This window comes from Coloeus monedula, assembly GCF_965178545.1.
Source record: "Coloeus monedula genome assembly, chromosome: W".
Classification (NCBI taxonomy): Eukaryota; Metazoa; Chordata; class Aves; order Passeriformes; family Corvidae; genus Coloeus; species Coloeus monedula.
Genome location: NC_138821.1, coordinates 9,952,163 through 9,969,858, shown reverse-complemented (window position 1 = coordinate 9,969,858; position 17,696 = coordinate 9,952,163).

The following is a 17,696-nucleotide window of genomic DNA, read 5'->3' as shown; positions in this document are numbered from 1 at the left end:
AATGCCTTAGAAAGCCTCGAGCAGCCTAGAGAGGTAGCACGGGCGATCTAGCACTTTAATAGCTCTAAAATCGGTACCTGTATCAGCTGCAAAGCAAATACCATCAGCAGAAGCAAAGAGGGAGAAATATAGCTCTCTGCTCGCTCAATTTCCTGCAGTTAGAAGCTTTCAAATGAAACAGACAACAAGAGATGTTCACAGGAAGGTAGCAGAGCCAAGAGAGGGCGGGGCCTCCCTCGACGATCTCTTTTATTAGGAGAAGGGGAAAGGGGAGGACTGGGGGCGGACCCGGGATGACCGGCCAATCAGACACTGCTAAAGAGTTTGAGTTACATTTGGTTTTGCCCGTGCTTTGAACAAAGGAGCTCAGAGCACATGGCAGAAGCAAGTGTCTTTGGGAGGGGGAGGGGAAGCTCAGAACAGGCAGCAACAAACCAATGGCAGAGACACCTGCCTATTTTTTTCTGTCCTCTTTTTCCTTTCTTGTCCTCTAGGCTGATTATGGTAGTCAAGAATTTTAAAGATTGTGAATATCCTTTGACTACCCTCGAATCCAACCTGGTCTTTTTGCTCAGAACCAGCATGTTGTTGAATATGGTTCAGGTCTTGTTTAAGGTCAGTGTCTTGGGGTGACCTTATGATGTGTATCCCATATCGCTGCCTATGCCCAGAAATTAAGTCCTGTGCCTTTCTATGCTTCTAAACTGAGCCTGAGAGGGGGAAGGAAAAAACTGAGCAAAACTTTTTCAAAGCAGTTTACAGCTTGTTCAAGGTCACACACAGATAGCAATTTGTTTCCCAGCTGTGGCAGAGGAAGGAGAAAGCACCCAGCTTCCTGTTTCCTGAGGACAGGTTTTTTTTGGCCAGTGGTTCAGCTGCTTTGTTCTCCGGAGAGAGACTGAGAGTTGAATTTTTCCTTCCCTGGAATTTCGGATTTTGTCCCTTTTCTACTGGACTGCTTGATTGCTTTAACATCAGAGCACATCGGGAAGACTTTCCACTGGGCACAGAGGGCCTGGCCCTGGCCCAAGCCCCAGCTCCGAGGAGACCAAAGGGAGGACTCTAACACTTTCCCAGGTTTCTCCTCCACAGCGAAAGATTTTATCGTTTAGCATTATTTTCCTTTCCCGTGTGTTTGTTAAATAAATAGTTTTATCTTCTTCACTTTCCTTCAAGGAAAATTTATTTTTTCCCGAACCTGGTGGGGGAGGGGTTGTTGTGCCTTCTCTCAGAGGATATATTTCCAAATTTGGCCAAACTGGTACAAATTTAGTGGCGCCCAACTGCATGGCTTGAAGGAAAGTGAAAAACCTGTGCTAATTACATTTTGGTTTGAATTTACTTATTCTGTGTTGGGGTAAAATAGTCATCATGTTGATTGAGTTCATAACGTTTCTCTGGCTTGATATATTCATGTATTTCTGGTCCTTAGGCTTCACTGAGGTACTAGTGCCTTTCTGCTCCCTAGGCTTATTTGCCTATCCACAACTTGGTCTGATCTTATCCTTGATAAGGAATTTTTGCAGAGCAGGGACACAAATTCGGATTTCTATTTTGCTGTGCTCGGTGATAATGATTTATAAGAAGTTGACAGAGGTACAAGCAGCTGTTCGAGGTGTGTATGATAAATGGTTTCTCTGTCCTAATCCCAGTCCTAGCCTGTTTTGGGAATTTATTAGTAACTGCACCCAGATTGTTGGAGGAGGAGGAGACGGGGTTTCCCTTCCCTTTAAATTTGATAGGTTATCTTTTGAAAATGTTCAGTTTCCCCTGGATGTTAAAGAGACCACCCTCCTGGTATTTAATCTGGTCATCTTCCTCTATATGATTCACAGCTTCTCTAGAATAAGAGCTCAGATTTCCAGGGTGACTGCCGAGACACCTGACCCAGAGGTGGAACATCCTGAGTGGTGTGGGGAATGGGAGGATATAGGCCAAATCCTGAAGAAATTCTCTGACCCAATGGTTTGCAATTTTCCCCCTGAACAAGTTCAGAAACCAGCTGAGGTGGCGAAATATCTGAAAGAGAAATACAATGACAATTCTAATGAGAACAAGCTCCTTGCAGTATGTTGGGCTTTGGCATATGCCTATCGCACACTGCAGCAGGTAAAGGTAGATAGGCAGGAAGATCAATCAGCAAAGCCTGCAGATACCCCAGTCACTCAGGCTGCAGATAAACCAGACAGCAAGCCCAAACCAGATGGAGAGTCTAAGCCACTGACAGTGGCTCCTGTCATGAGGAAAAAACACACGACCAAAACTGACCGCCCAGTGAAAGATGAGGATAATGCGAGGGAAGGAACCTCAACAGATGCAGGGGAAGGAACCTCAAAACCACCAACGGACTCAGGCACAGAAACCATTACTGAGTCCATGTCCATAAAGGACCTTCACAGCCTAAGAAAGGACTACACCCGAAGGTCTGATGAATCCATAATAAGTTGGATGGTCCGTATTTGGGATGCTGCAGGTGATGATGTGATGCTGGACGGCGCTGAAGCGAGGCATTTGGGATCCCTGTCACGTGATCCAGTGATCAACCAAGCGATGAAAAGGGAGGCTGACTCTACCAGTGTCTGGAGACGGGTCTTGACAGGCGTGGTTGAAAGAGATATGTGCGGAGATGATCTCTACATGCAGCAAACCCCATGGAAGACCATAGAACAAGGGATCCAATGCCTGAGAGAAGTAGAGGTGGTAGAGGTTGTCTTGGCAAATGACCCAGGATTGAGGAGTCCAGACTGGGCCAGAGTTATTCCATACATGTGGCGAAAACTCATACAACTTGGGCCACAAGAATATGCTTCTGCTTTAGCAATAATGAAACTGGACTACAGTGCGAATGAGACCATGCGGGATATGGCAGTGAAGCTCCGAGCATATGCAGACTCTGTGCATGGCCCAACACACGCAAGAATAGCAGCTGTGGAAACACATATGCAGAAAATGGAAGATGAAATGAAGAACAATCACCAGGAGATTAAAGAGTGCCTTCTCCACCAATGTTCCCCAGAGAGAAGGTACATCCCACGAAGTGAGCTGTGGAATTTCCTGTGTGACAGTGGGGAAGACATGAGGAGGTGGGGTGGACAACCCACGTCTGCTCTGGCAGCACGAGTGCGTGAATTGAAGGAGCGCAAGTCTCAGAAAGGAAGATCTACCAAAAAGGAAGTAGCTCCAGTTGCCTGTAGCCAAACTGCCGGAAATGATGGAAAAGACGATGGCATGTCTGATTCCCATGAAGGAACCTCTAAGATGCAGGCCCAGGGAAAGAAGGATAACCAGGCATAGAGGGGCCCTGCCTCTAGCCAGGTAGAGGTCAGGGAAAACCGTGTCTTTTGGACTTTGTAGATTCATGTGCCTGGTACATCAGAACCACAAAAATATGATGCGTTGGTTGACACTGGTGCGCAGTGTACAATAATTCCATCGCAGCATGTGGGGGTAGAATCTGTTTCTATTGCTGGTGTGACAGGTGGATCACAAAATTTGACCTTGGTGGAAGCTGAGGTGAGCCTGACTGGAAATGAGTGGAAGAAACATCTCATTGTGATTGGCCCAGAAGCCCTGTGCATTTTGGGCATAGACTTCCTCCGGAATGGGTATTTCAGAGACCCAAAGGGACTCAAGTGGGCTTTTGGAATAGCTGCTGTGGAGACAGAGGGCATTAAGCAATTGAACACTTTGCCTGGGCTATCAGAGAACCTGTCTGCAGTCAGCCTTCTGAAGGTGGAAGAACAAAGAGTACCAATTGCTACCTCGACAGTGCATCGCCGACAGTACCAGACAACTCGAGATGCTGTGATTCCCATCCACAAGATGATCCATGAGCTAGAGAGCCAAGGGGTGGTCAGCAAGACCCACTCACCCTTAAATAGTCCCATTTGGCCTGTGCGCAAATCGGAAGGAGAATGGAGATTGACTGTGGACTATCATGCATTGAATGAAGTGACCCCACCATTGAGCGCTGCTGTGCCGGACATGTTGGAGCTCCAGTACAAGCTGGAGTCCAAAGCAGTGAAGTGGCACGCCACTATTGACATAGCTAATGCATTTTTCTCCATTCCTTTGGCAGCAGAGTGCAGGCCTCAGTTTGCTTTCACCTGGAGGGATGTGCAGTACACCTGGAACCGACTGCCCCAGGGGTGGAAGCACAGTCCCACCATCTGCCATGGACTGATCCAGACTGCACTAGAAAAGGGTGAGGCTCCAGAACATTTGCAGTACATTGATGACATCATTGTGTGGGGGAACACCGCAACAGAAGTGTTTGAGAAAGGAGAGAAAGTTATCCGGATTCTCCTGGAAGCTGGTTTTGCCATCAAGAAGAGCTAGGTCAAGGGACCTGATCAAGAGATCCAGTTCCTGGGAGTGAAATGGCAAGATGGATGGCGTCAGATTCCCACTGAGGTCATCAATAAGATCACTGCAATGTCTCCACCAACCAACAAGAAGGAAACACAAGCTTTCCTAGGTGCCATAGGCTTTTGGAGGATGCATATTCCTGAGTATAGCCAGATTGTGAGTCCTCTCTACCTGGTTACCCGCAAGAAGAACAATTTCCATTGGGGCCCCAAACAGCAACAAGCTTTTGCCCGGATCAAGCAGGAAATCGCTCATGTGGTAGCCCTTGGCCCAGTCAGGACAGGACCAGAGGTGAAGAACGTGCTCTACTCTGCAGCCGGGAACAATGGCCGGTCCTGGAGCCTTTGGCAGAAGGTGCCTGGAGAGACTCGAGGTTGACCACTGGGATTTTGGAGCCAAAGCTACAGAGGGTCTGAAGCCAACTACACTCCAACAGAGAAGGAAATCTTGGCAGCCTATGAAGGAATCCAAGCTGCCTCAGAGGTAATTGGCACTGAGGCACAACTCCTCCTGGCACCCCGACTACCGGTGCTGGGGTGGATGTTCAAAGCAGAGGTTCCCTCTACCCACCGCGCCACCAATGCCACATGGAGCAAATGGATTGCTCTCATCACACAGCGTGCCCGAATCGGAAAACTGAATCGCCCTGGGATTTTGGAAATAATTACCAACTTGCCTGAAGGTGAAAACTTTGGTCTTGCTGATGAAGAAAAACAAGTGACACATGCTGAAGAAGCTCCACCGTACAACCAACTGCAATCAGAAGACACACGCTACGCTCTTTTCACCAACGGTTCTTGTCGCATCACAGGGATGAAACAAAAGTGGAAAGCAGCCGTATGGAGTCCCACACGACGGGCTGCAGAAGCTACTGAAGGAGAAGGTGGATCAAGCCAACTCGCTGAACTCAAAGCTGTTCAACTAGCCCTGGACATTGCTGAAAGAGAGAAGTGGCCAAAGCTCTACCTCTACACTGGTTCATGGATGGCAGCCAATGCTCTGTGGGGATGGCTAGAAAAGTGGGAAAAAGCTAATTGGCAGAGTAGGGGGAAACCAATCTGGGCTGCTGAAGAGTGGAAAAACATCACTGCCCAAGTAAGAAAGCTGGTTGTGAAAGTCCGTCATGTAGAGGCCCATGCCCCCAAGAGTAGGGCTAATGAGGAACACCAAAACAACAAGCAGGTAGATCAGGCTGCAAAGATAGAAGTGTCACAGGTAGACTTGGACTGGAAACACAAGGGAGAGTTGTTCCTAGCTCGATGGGCCCATGATGCCTCAGGCCATCAGGGCAGAGATGCCACCTATAAGTGGGCATGAGATCGAGGGTTGGATCTAACCATGGACAGTATCTCCCAGGTGATCCATGATTGTGAGACATGCGCTGCAATCAGGCCAAGCTGGTGAAGCCCCTGTGGTATGGTGGGCAGTGGTCCAAATACAAGTATGGGGAGGCCTGGCAGATTGATTACATCACACTGCCTCAAACGCGCCAAGGCACGCGCTATGTGCTCACAATGGTAGAAGCCACCACTGGATGGTTGGAGACCTACCCTGTGCCTCACGCTACTGCCCGTAACACCATCCTGGGCCTGGAAAAGCAAGTCCTTTGGAGGCATGGCACCCCTGAGAGAATTGAATCTGACAATGGGACTCATTTTAAGAATAGCCTTATTAATACCTGGGGTAGAGAACATGGCATTGAGTGGGTGTACCATATCCCTTACCATGCACCAGCTGCAGGCAAAGTGCAACGGTGCAATGGATTGTTGAAAACCACTTTGAAGGCACTAGATGTGGGAACTTTCAAAAATTGGGAGCAGCATCTAGCAAAGGCCACCTGGTTAGTTAACACCCGAGGTTCCACCAATAGAGCTGGTCCAGCCCAATCTGAATCCCTGCATGCAGTAGATGGAGATAAGGTCCCAGTAGTGCATGTCAGAGGTCTGTTAGGAAAGACTGTGTGGATAAATTCTGCCTCAAGTACAGACAAACCCATCCGTGGGGTTGTCTTTGCTCAGGGACCTGGTTGCACATGGTGGGTAATGCAGAAAGATGGAACAACACGTTGTGTACCACAGGGAGATCTGATTTTTGGGTGAAAACCACCTGTAATGTGAAATGCTTGTATACCCCTGCTTGTTGATTGTCACTGACACTGTTCATATATAGCTCACTGTTCATATATAGTGTATATATATATATATGTATTAATGTGGGTGTTTCCAACACTTCTCAGTGCCCTCAGGGGAAAAGAAGGTCTCTGGATCAGACAATGAGATGACAACAGGCCCTGCACCTGCTCCAACCACCGTGACAGACACTGCAGCTGCTCCAACCGCAGCAACAGGCACTGCCACCAAAACCTATGCCTTTTCACTGGTCCTAAAATCATGAGCCAAACACAGTTAGGTGATAAAAAGGGGTTACCTTTATAAGGATCCTTAGGTGCACAGCACGGTAGATGGAAAGCGCCGAAGATGCACATGTAGCATACGTGGATACAATTTTTATGTTTAGCAAATTAGCATAACTGACAAGAATCTCCAATTAGAGACATAAGTGATGAGATAATTCCCCCCTGGTTCTAGTCTTTTCTGAATTCCCCCCCCCCCCGATAGGAACTAAACTTCTGTAGTGGTTTTGGTTCAAAATATTCATTACTTACTTATTTTCCTTCTGTGAGATAAGAATTAGGAGAAAGCAAAGCAGGCACAAACCTTAAACAGTTGCAGTACAATGAAAGAGTTTTATTAGTAATAGAATTAAAAGTAAAGAGAAATAACAAGAAATTAAAGCAAACCCCCCCCCCCCCCCCCTTCCAGCACTTCTCTCCTTTTACCCAACTCGCACAAAGGATAACAGAACATGGGATGTTAGTCAGTGTTGCAGTTCTTGAAAAGTCTCTCTCTTATGCTTAAGGAAAAAGGGTTTTCTTCAGTTGCACGTGGTTCCCAAACTGCCACCAACAGCAGACCTGCCCGGAAACAATCTGCTGTGGTGTAAAACATCTCTCCCATGAAAAATCTCACAGTTCCTTCACACTGCAAGACATGGGCCATCACATGGGGTTATTAATCTTTTTAAGGATGAGTTATTTTGGCCTGCACACAAAGGCTTTCTTCGTCACAAGTCTCTAACAGCCTCTCACTGCTTCTATATAGCCTGGCATAGGCACTCTTCACAATCTTCACAGGCTACACGGGGATTCTCCATCCCCCCATGTACTTCAAATGGATTAAAGAGACAAACAGTTTGTGGTATTACAGTTTCTTACCACGGCATGCAAGAAGTTTTTTTAAGCTACGCGCAAGAATCGTGGCATCGCCCTCTTTTCTCCCATCGCCATTTTCAGCTTCGTCTCACGTGACTCACTTTCTCTTTCTCTCTGACTCTGAAGCCACCATATTGAAGAGTGTTCTTGTTCAGGCTTTACAGTAGAGAAAGCCTCACTCCCTTTGTGCTGCTGGCTGCATGGTGTCTTCTTCAGTTCAGCACGAAGTGTGCTGGCTGCAGACAGGAGGCTACGCCAGCTCCCGTTGACTCCGCCGGCTCCGAATGGAGAGGAGAAGGACCTGCCTGTCCCCAGAAGCCATGCTGGATGGGTTTAGCTGTGTGTCAGTCCATGGCTGGTTTTAGCTGCCTGCGGCTCTGGGACAGTCCCCCCCCCCAGCGACCCAGGGTCTGTGCCGCAGTGTTGGGAAAGGGGGGAAGGGACAGTGGCCCTGGCCCGGCCCAGCGGGGCCTGGAGGCTCGGAGTCCCCCCACCTTCCAGCAGGCGAGCTCAGACAAAAGGGCAATCCCGCCTTTCCGTGCGGTTTAAATATGTAAATTGTGAGAAGCGTCATTAGTCTAAGAGACTGTCCATCAGGTTCAACCCACTACAACTTCATTTACGAAAATGTGTCTCGGAGGTCTGGTTTCAACCTTGGCTCCCAGAGAGCCTAGCCTTGGACCCCCAGTGCTTGGAGCTGCTGGGAAATTTATTTTGTCTTTCTGTCTAATAGAGTAGTCAAAATGCTAGCTACGAATACAATAATAGGCTACAGAGCTACAAATATATGTGTAAAGAATATAGAGAATATATAAAAGCAAAAAAGGAAAAAATCAGTTTGGCATCAAAACCACTGAAACAGCAAATTACCATGTGTTGGTGTCAGTGACCCCTGTACAGAAGCAGAAGAAATGTATATGAAAGTCACCTGGTAAATGTCGCTGTTGTTTTTCCGTTTCGCCCTCAGTTTTATTTCAGCTTTCTGCATCTGCGGAGGACCGCAATTCCAAATCTCACTCCTTTTTCACCCCTTTCAAATTCTCCAACACCACACTCCAGGTAATCATCAAATTTTTGGCAGTCTCATTGCCTCGGGAGGCAGAATCAAAAATAAGCTGTCTGACTCTCTCCCAGGCTTTTACACTAAAAGCATTCTCAGCAGTAGCTTCCAAGCCCTGGCTCTTGCACCACAGCAACAGGGCCTTCAAGGTATGCTTACCATACTTAATACCACATCTGCCTAACATAAGCATCCAAATGTTCACAATAGACTTTTCTTCTTGGGATACGTTAGCTCCCATTGTTCCCAGTGGCCCACCTCAAGGGTTGCAGATACACATCCAGATGTTTGGTAGCTCTGCTCGCTGCTCTTCCTCCGCTGCTCTTCCCGCAGCCTGCCAAGAAGTGACTATATCACTATATCATGTCGCTGTTGAGGCGGTCACGACACACATACACTCTCTGCCCCGAGCAATGGCAAAAAGCCATTTATTATTTACACAACTTCTTTTATATACTTTCTTAGCTACATGTTCATTGGCTATTATTTTGCTACAAGACAATACTATTGGTTGTCTATAGTGTACACACATTCTTTGCTAAACATAGGCCAGTATCCTCCCTTTGGCAGCTGTTACAACTTCTTTCTGTTGTTTATCTTCTTGCTTCTGCAATTCTCACGGGTACAAACTGATTGTATCAAGGGAAATGTCTGTGAGGCCTTCAGACCAGCTGTCGGTTCCCACAGATAAAAAAGCTTTAGCAAAAACAGTCAAGGAGGACAAGAAGAGCAAAGAGGATGAAGAAGCAGGACCATTACAAGGGCAAATTTCAGAGCCATCATCAAAGCCATCACAGGAACAGGAAGAGGAGACAGAAGAGACAACCACAACTTGATCCCTATCCCTGAGTGAGCTGCGGAAGATATGAAAAGACTTCAGCCGTCATCCACGTGAGCGTATTACAGCCTTGCTGCTCCAGTGCTGGGACAATGGACCCAAGAGTGTGGCATTAGAGGGTAAGGAAGCCAGGCAGCTGGGATCACTTGTTAAGGAACCAGGCATTGACGAAGCAATGGGAAAAAAGACACAAGTCCTTAGTCTCTGGAGGGGACTCTTATCAAGCGTGAGAGCAAGGTATCCCTATAAAGATGATAATCCATCTAACTTAGGCAAATGGACTGCAACCGAGAAAGGTATTCAATACCTCAGGGACCTGGCCATGCGAGAAATGATATATTATGACCTGGACAATGTACAGCTCCCCACAGATCTAGACGACATCTTATGTCAACGACCCATGTGGGGGAAATTTATCCAGAGTGCACCAATGGCACAGGCCAACCCCTTGACAACGTTACTTTGGAAAAATAATGCAGCACCAACAGTGGGTGGTGCAATTTGCCAACTCCAGGAATATCGAGGCAGTATTCTGTGGATACAAAAATGCTGTTAGCAAGGAATTTTCCTGCTTCTTCTAAACCATGGGATACTTTTCTCTCTCATGGAACATAATAGCAGAAGTTCTGTAAACTAAGAACACCTGCAACCTTGTAGAACTATGTTTATGGTACAGTAGAAAAATATTTTGACAATGGATGCTTTAGGATTTTAGCCAATCACCCCCAAGGGGTGGCTGATCCTTTGTCCAATTAGACTATGAAGAAAAAGTCTATAAAAGAGTTTGTAAAATAAATAAATAAATAAATCTTGCTGCACAATTCCTGCCTGCTGGATCTTCTCTCCTCCTCCCTACGGCTGCGGGACATGGTAATATTTTACAGCATTAATAGTATTCCTTCCTCCATCGTTGCAACTGTGGAGAAGCTGTCAGATAAACTGACTCTGGAGTTCCAGCAATTCACAGAGGATCTGTCCTACTCCCCTCCTGTACAGACCCGTATCTCAACAACTGACAGCAGGTGTCCTCTTGCTCAAGAGAGAGGATATAGAAGGTACACACCATGGGGTACCCTGTGGTTTTACCTGCGGGACCATGGAGAGGATACAAGAAAGTGGAATGGACAACCTACCTTGATCCTAGATGCATGGGTATGGGAACTGCATGGGAAGCTTATGATCAGGGGCCTTGCCTCCAGCCAGGTGGAGGAGAGGGATAACCAGGTTTCCTGGACTGTGTGGATTTGATGGCCTGGCACAGCAGCCCCACCAGAGTACAAGGCTTTAGCAGACACTGTAGCACTGTAGGACAGTGTACCCTAATACCATCAAGCTCTGTAGGGACAGAATCTATTTTTAGTTCTGGAGTGACAGGGGGATCCAAACAGCTGACTGTATTTGAGGCTGAGATCAGCCTGAGTGGGAAAAAAAGCACCCTACTGTGAGTGGCCCAGAGGGTCTGTGATTCCTCAGCATAGACTATCTCAGGAGAGGGTATTTCAAGGACCCCAAAGGGTATTGGTGGGTGTCGTGGTTTGACACTGGCCCAACGCCAGGCACCCACGAAAGCCACTCGCTCACCCTCCCCTGCCACAGCTGGACAGAGGAGAGAAAAATTAATGAAGGGTTCATGAGTTGAGATAAAGACTAGGAGAAAAAAACACTCCAAAGGCAAAACAAGCTCATCTTAGAGGTACAAAGTGAATTTATTACTTACAGAGTCAGAGGAGAATAATGAGAAGTAAAATAGGCCCTTAAAAAGCCACCTTTTTTCCCCCAGCCCCTCTCTCCTTCCTAACAACAGTGCAGGGGACAGGTCATGGGGGGTTTGGTCAGTTCGTCACCCAAGGATTTTCTTCTGCTGTTCAGGGAGAGAAGTCCTTCCCCTGTGAGACCTTGGGGTCCCTCCCATGGGAGAATGTTCTCCATGAACTTCTCCAACATGGTTTCAAATCTCATGAGCAGCAGTCCTCCCAAAACTGCTGTAGCATGGGTCACTTCCACAGAGTGTTCTCCAAGAACAGGCTGCTCCAGCCTGGAAGCAAGGGCCCTCCCTCTCTGCCTGTTCTCCCACAGGATCACAGCCTCCTCCAGGCATCCACCTGCTTGGGCATGAGCACCTCCCCCACAGGCTCCAAGTGGATCTCTGCCTCCCCATGGATCCTCCATGGGCTGCAGGGGGACAACCTGCTTCACCATGGTCTTCACCATGGCCTGCAGAGGAATCTCGGCTCCGGCGCCTGGAGCACCTGCTCCCCCTCCTTCTTCACTGACCTTGGTGTCTCCATGTTGTTTTCCCTCACGTGTTCTCACCTCCTTCTCTTCTCTGACTAGAAGAAAACTGTGCAAGCCCCACTTTGTTCTGATTTTCTTCTTAAATATGTTATCACAGAGGTGTTACCAACCTCTCTAATTGGCCCAGCTTTGGCCAGCAGCATGTCCATCTTCAGCCGGACATGGTGGAAGCTTCTAACAGCTTCTCACAGAAGCCACCTCTGTGGCTCCCCTGCTACTGAAAACCAGGCCATGCAAAACCAACACAGTGGGCTTTTGGTACAGCTGTCCTGGAGATGGAGGAAATGAAACAGTTGTCTACCTTGCCTGGTCTCTTGGATTTTGTTCTGGGGTTGCTGAGAGTTGAAGAAGAACAGGTGCAATCACTACCACAATGGTACACCAGAGGCAGTATCACACCAACTGAGATTCCATTATTCCCATCCATGAGCTAATTAGTCACCTGGGGAGCCAAGGAGTGATCAGCAGGGCCCACTCACCCTTTAAAAGCCCCATATTGCCAGTGCCAAAATCTAATGGAGAATGGAGGCTGACAGGAGACCATCATGGTCTGAATGAAGTCGCAGTGCCTCTGAGTGCTGCCATACTGAACATATTGGAACTTCAATATGATCTGGAGTCCAAGGCAGGCCAGTGGTGCCTCCATCGATATTGCTAATGGGTTTTTCTCAATCCCTCTGGCAGCAGAGTGCAGACCACAATTTGCTTTCACCTGGAGGGGTGTCCAATACACCTGGAACCAGCTGCCCCAGGGGTGGAAACAATCCGACCATCTACCATGGACTGCACTGGAACAGGGTGAAGGTCTGGAACACCTGCAATATATTGATGATGTTATTAGGTGGGGAAATACAGTAGAAGTTTTTGAGAAAGGCAAGAAAATAATCCAAATCCTTATAAAAGCAGGTTTTGCAATAAAACAAGGTAAGATAAAGGGACCTGCAGAGGAGAGCTAGTTTTTAGGAATAAAATGGCAAGATGGGCATCATCAGATCCCAATGGATGTGTATTGGTTTTGCATGGCCTGTTTTTTTGGAGTGGGGGAGGGGACAACAGAGGTGACTTCTGTGAGAAGCTGCAAGAAGCTTCCACAATGTCCAGAAGAGCCACTCACTGATGGCTCCAAGGATGGATATGCCACTGGCCAAGGCTGGGCCAATGAGAAATGGTGGTAGGGCCCCTGTGATAACATATTTAAAAAGAAATCAAAACAAAAGTTGTTGGAGCAATTGTAATTTTCCAGCCAGAGAAGAGCAGAGTGAGAACATGTGACAAGAATAACTATGCAGACAGCAAGGTCAGTGAAGAAGGGGGAGGAGGTGCTCCAGGCACCAGAGCCGAGATTTCTCTGCAGCCTGTGGTGAAGACCATGCTGAAACAGGCTGTCCCCCTGCAGCCCATGGAAGTCCGCGGGGAGGCAGAGAGTCTGTGGAGGAGCCCCATGCCAGAGTGGGTGGATGCCTAGAGGAGGCTGTGATCCTGTGGGAGACCCGTGGAGAAAGGGGCCCTTGCTTCCAGGCTGGAGCAGCCTGTCCTTGAAGAACTGCACCCCATGGAAGAGTGACCTATGCTGCAGCAGTTTGAGAAGGACTATTGCCTGTGGGATGGACTCACATTGTAGCAGTTTGCAGACATCTGTTGTTTGTGAGATGAACTCACATTGAAGAAGTTCGCGGAGAACTGTCTCCCATGGGAAGGACCCCATGGTGCAGCAGGGGAAGGACTTCTCTCCCTGAGCAGCAGGAGAAGCCACGGGTGATGAACCAACCATAACCCCCATTCCCTGTCTCCTTGTTCCACTGGTGTAGGAGGTAGAGCTGGAAGGCAGGAGGGGTGTGGGGAAGTGTTGGGGAGGATGAAAGTTTGGTAAGAAAGTTTCACAGGTATGTAGGCTTGGCAGAAAGATCTCGGAATGTAGAAACTGGGGATAAGGTAGAAATGGAAGCAAGTTTTGATATGGAGTAAAAGATGTTTTGCTGAAACACTGATCGCTGAGTAACTGAGAAGGCAAAGGCTGGAGATGAGTTGGAAGGAGATTTTTAGGAGTAGGACAAAGGTATGTGACTACAAACAAAGACATGTTTTTCACCAAGTAAATAAGTCTCAAGAAGAGCATAAGTAAATAGAAAACATGTCTTTAGCAAAAAGAGAGATATGGCAGGCAAACAAGAAATGTTGGTGTAGCAAGAAGAAGAAAGGTCTGAGAATTTTCCACCGTAAGCTTAAATTGTAACTTTTGTGATTGGATAATAATGACTGTAATATGGTGATGGTAGTAGCTATGATAGGCTATAGGCAAATGTAAAGGTATTGTGTATGGTGCTTATTGGTTGTTATGTGTTAAGATACTCTGAAAAGAAAAGTATATAATGCTTTGTAACTTGAACGGAAAGTGGCTTCAGGTATGCCTACAGCTGGAGCTGGCAGCTGTAGGGCTGGCTCTGGATACCCACTCCCTGAAATGCTGTAACTTCGCCTATGCAATAAACAGCTTTCAAGAGAGCCGCCTGAAGTCCAGACATCCTTCGTGAAACTTTCTCCTATAGGGAAGGTGTTTTTTAAGGGCTTATTTTACTTCTCATTATCCTGCTCTGATGACACTGTCCGTGCTGTAATTATGCCTCCCCTGATGGGGGAGAATTTTAGAGTCTTTGCTAGAAGTCCGAGACACGAACGGGACCTTCAGCCTTCTCTGCTTTCAAATAGTTGTTTATTAAGTCTTATCAGAGAAATATGGCCATTAACGTGACTCAGACATAGCACAGAGCAGAGAATGCAGGAGAATGCCAAATTATCAAGGTTACACAGCCTTTTTAAAGGTAAATTAACCAATGGTTACTAAAAGCGTACATTATTTTTACTTTTCCACCAATGTATAATAAATCATCTAGTCACGTAGACAGGAACTGCGGAATTCTTTATCCAATCATCCCAAACTACTTCTACTGCAGAATATGGAGTAGTAGAAGAAGAAGAAGGTCTGGAGTACAACAACAATCCTCCATTTTGAAGTTTTTTGCTTTTATCTATTTACTATATTAACAAACCCAAATCCTCTAAATTTTTCATCCTGTGACAATCTTACACAGTATTCTATCACCTAGTTCACACCAGTGTAGATTCTAATTCTTCCCAGAGGGTAGGCAATTTTCTCCAAGGACAAAGGTCAAAACCAGTGTTGTCCAGGGGGGTAGAACCCTTCAAAACAGGCAGAGAAATATTCTCTGCACTCTGGGTTCCTACACTCTGATTTTGTTAGGAATAAATTCACTTCATACCTCTAAGATGAGCCTGTTTTGCCCATGATGGTATTTGATGTGTGATCTCTCCCAGTCCTTATCTCAATCCATGAATCCTTTGTTATATTTTCTCTCCTCTGTCCAACTGCGGAGAGGAGTGAGTGAGCGGCTTTTGTGGGTGCCTGGCATCTGGCCAGCGTCAACCCATGACAGGATGTTATTAATAAGATAACAGTGTTGTCCTTGACAACTAACAAGAAAGAAACAGAAGCTTTTTTAAGTGTTGTGGGATTTTGGAGAATGTACATTCCAAATTACAGTCTGGTTGTCATCCCTTGCTATCAAGTTGTTGTTGTTGACACGGACATGACACACACGAACCCCACCAACAACTCCAGGCAAAAAGCTGTTTATTCTAAAAAGCCAGTGTCATTTATGCACTTATGCACAATAGATTCATTGGCTATTATTTAACTACAACATACTGTTATTGGTTACCTATAGCATAAGCATTCTAAGCATTCAGAAAAACACCAGGTGCAGCCTTGTTGCTGTTTTCTCTTTCTGTTGTTTAGGTTTCTTGCTTCTGTTGATACGAAGTTTCTCATGGGTACAAATGGATTGTGCTAAGATCGATGTCGGAATCAGACAGGCTCACTGACCTGCTGTTAATTCCCACAGTTCCCCCTTTCTGTTTTTCAACCAGAAATGCAGTGTTTATGGTCCTCTGCAGGCCCCTTTGCAGAAAGGACAACAAACACGGCACAAGGAGTAAAATGACAAAGATGACAATCACAATCAAACATCCCATTTTCAGGAGGTCTTTGACCCATTTAGCAAGTTGCCAATCACCAAACAGAGCATTGAACCAACTGGACTCACTCTCTTCTCTTAACTTTGAAACACTTATTTGTAGTTCTTTGATATTAGCAAACACCAATTTAGAGTGGTCAGAAAGATTCATGCAGCACGTACCATCAAATTCTTCACAACCATGTCCATGTGCCAACAGCAAAAAGTCAATGGCTGCTCGATTTTGCAGGGTGGCGTGTCTAATAGAATCTACATCAGTTAAAAATCCTGACAAAGCAAGCGAAGTGGCATTTGTCTGTTTAGCAAACCAGCAACCTAACTTATTTAACAATCCCAATGCCTTTGCTGTCGCCACCCCTGGGACAAAAAGAGAAGACAAAACACGTTTTTCTAAATTCCAGAAATCAAGAGTGTCATCGCAGCCTCTCGCAAAAGAATGCAAGGGCCATTTGTCACAAGTTGCATGCATGTGCTTTACAAGCATAGTTAAATTTGGGGGAGGCATAGTCAGGCGGCCAATAGTACATGGTCCGCCAACAGCGCGTGAGGGCATTGCAGGCCACACGCAATCTCCACAAATCAGGAACACTCCTCGGGGCAATTTACCTGGAGTGCGGTCTGAGGCAGCTTGGTAGTAGATTGATTTAGATTCTTGATTTAGAACTGCCCAATCGCACCAAGCTGAAGCATTCTGAAATACAGGATTTGTGCGTGACACGTCTTGAGTACTGGGACAATGTGTGTTGTCCAACCACCAAGTCCGTGTGTAATTAAAAAATACACGCGCTGGTGCCCTTATTGATCCCAGAATATCAATTTCTTGTTGTAGAGGAATTCCTTGTTGTCATGCATGAAATCCCTATTTGTGCTTGGTCTTTGCATATTAAGTGCTTTAAGTAATTAATTTTGAGGTAATTATTTTTAAATTGAATGTTACAATTAACCCATCAGCCCAGGTACAAAAATCCAGTTCCATTATCAGTGTTTCCATTTGTTTAAAGTTTATTAATAGAGTTGCACCCTTCCCAGTTAAAATTTTTCCCAGTAAAAAATCACAAACTTGCCCCTTTTCAAGCTACAAACCACTGGTACACCATAAGAATTACCTTTCCTGTGTTTACTGTATACTTTTACAAGTGTTTTGAGGTGTGTTGGATGTATTTTAATACTTTTTGTAGGTGTTTCACTTGCATTTTGATTCCAAGGCCAACCCCCCCACCCAGTCTTAATAGCCAGCAGCTATTTTTAGCCACGGCCATTACTCTGCAGGCAAGTTCCATGGCAACCTGAATACCTGAATTTTAATGAAGGCATTGTATTCCCTTATCTCTAACTGATACCACCCCCCCTTGACAACGATGAGCCATTGGTGGATGGAGATGATCCATCAAAGGGAAAGCACCAATCGCCTTGGACCGAAGGGGCGGACTGGGGGCAGAGCAAAAACTATAAAAAGGACGAAGCTGAGAGGCAGGCTCTCTTCTCTCTTCCCCTCTTGTTCTCTCCAGACTAGCTGTGGGAGACATCGGTGCTGGGGCATTCAAAGCCTTACCCCTTTTAAGGGGCTTTTAGTAATTTTTTAAAGTCAACCCAGTACTGCAAGTTCTTTTTCTCTACCTGAGGTCTAGTGCTGTCTCAGCCAGAAGATCTCAAATCCCTGCGCTCCTGGGGCATACCATCTACTGAGCCATAGGATCCCAAATTTTTATATTTTTCTGATTTCTGTAATTTTTCAATTTTTCTGTTTTCAATAAATTAATCTTTTTAAGAGTTGTCTCATTTCTCACACTTGTGGAGTGGGGGCATGGGATA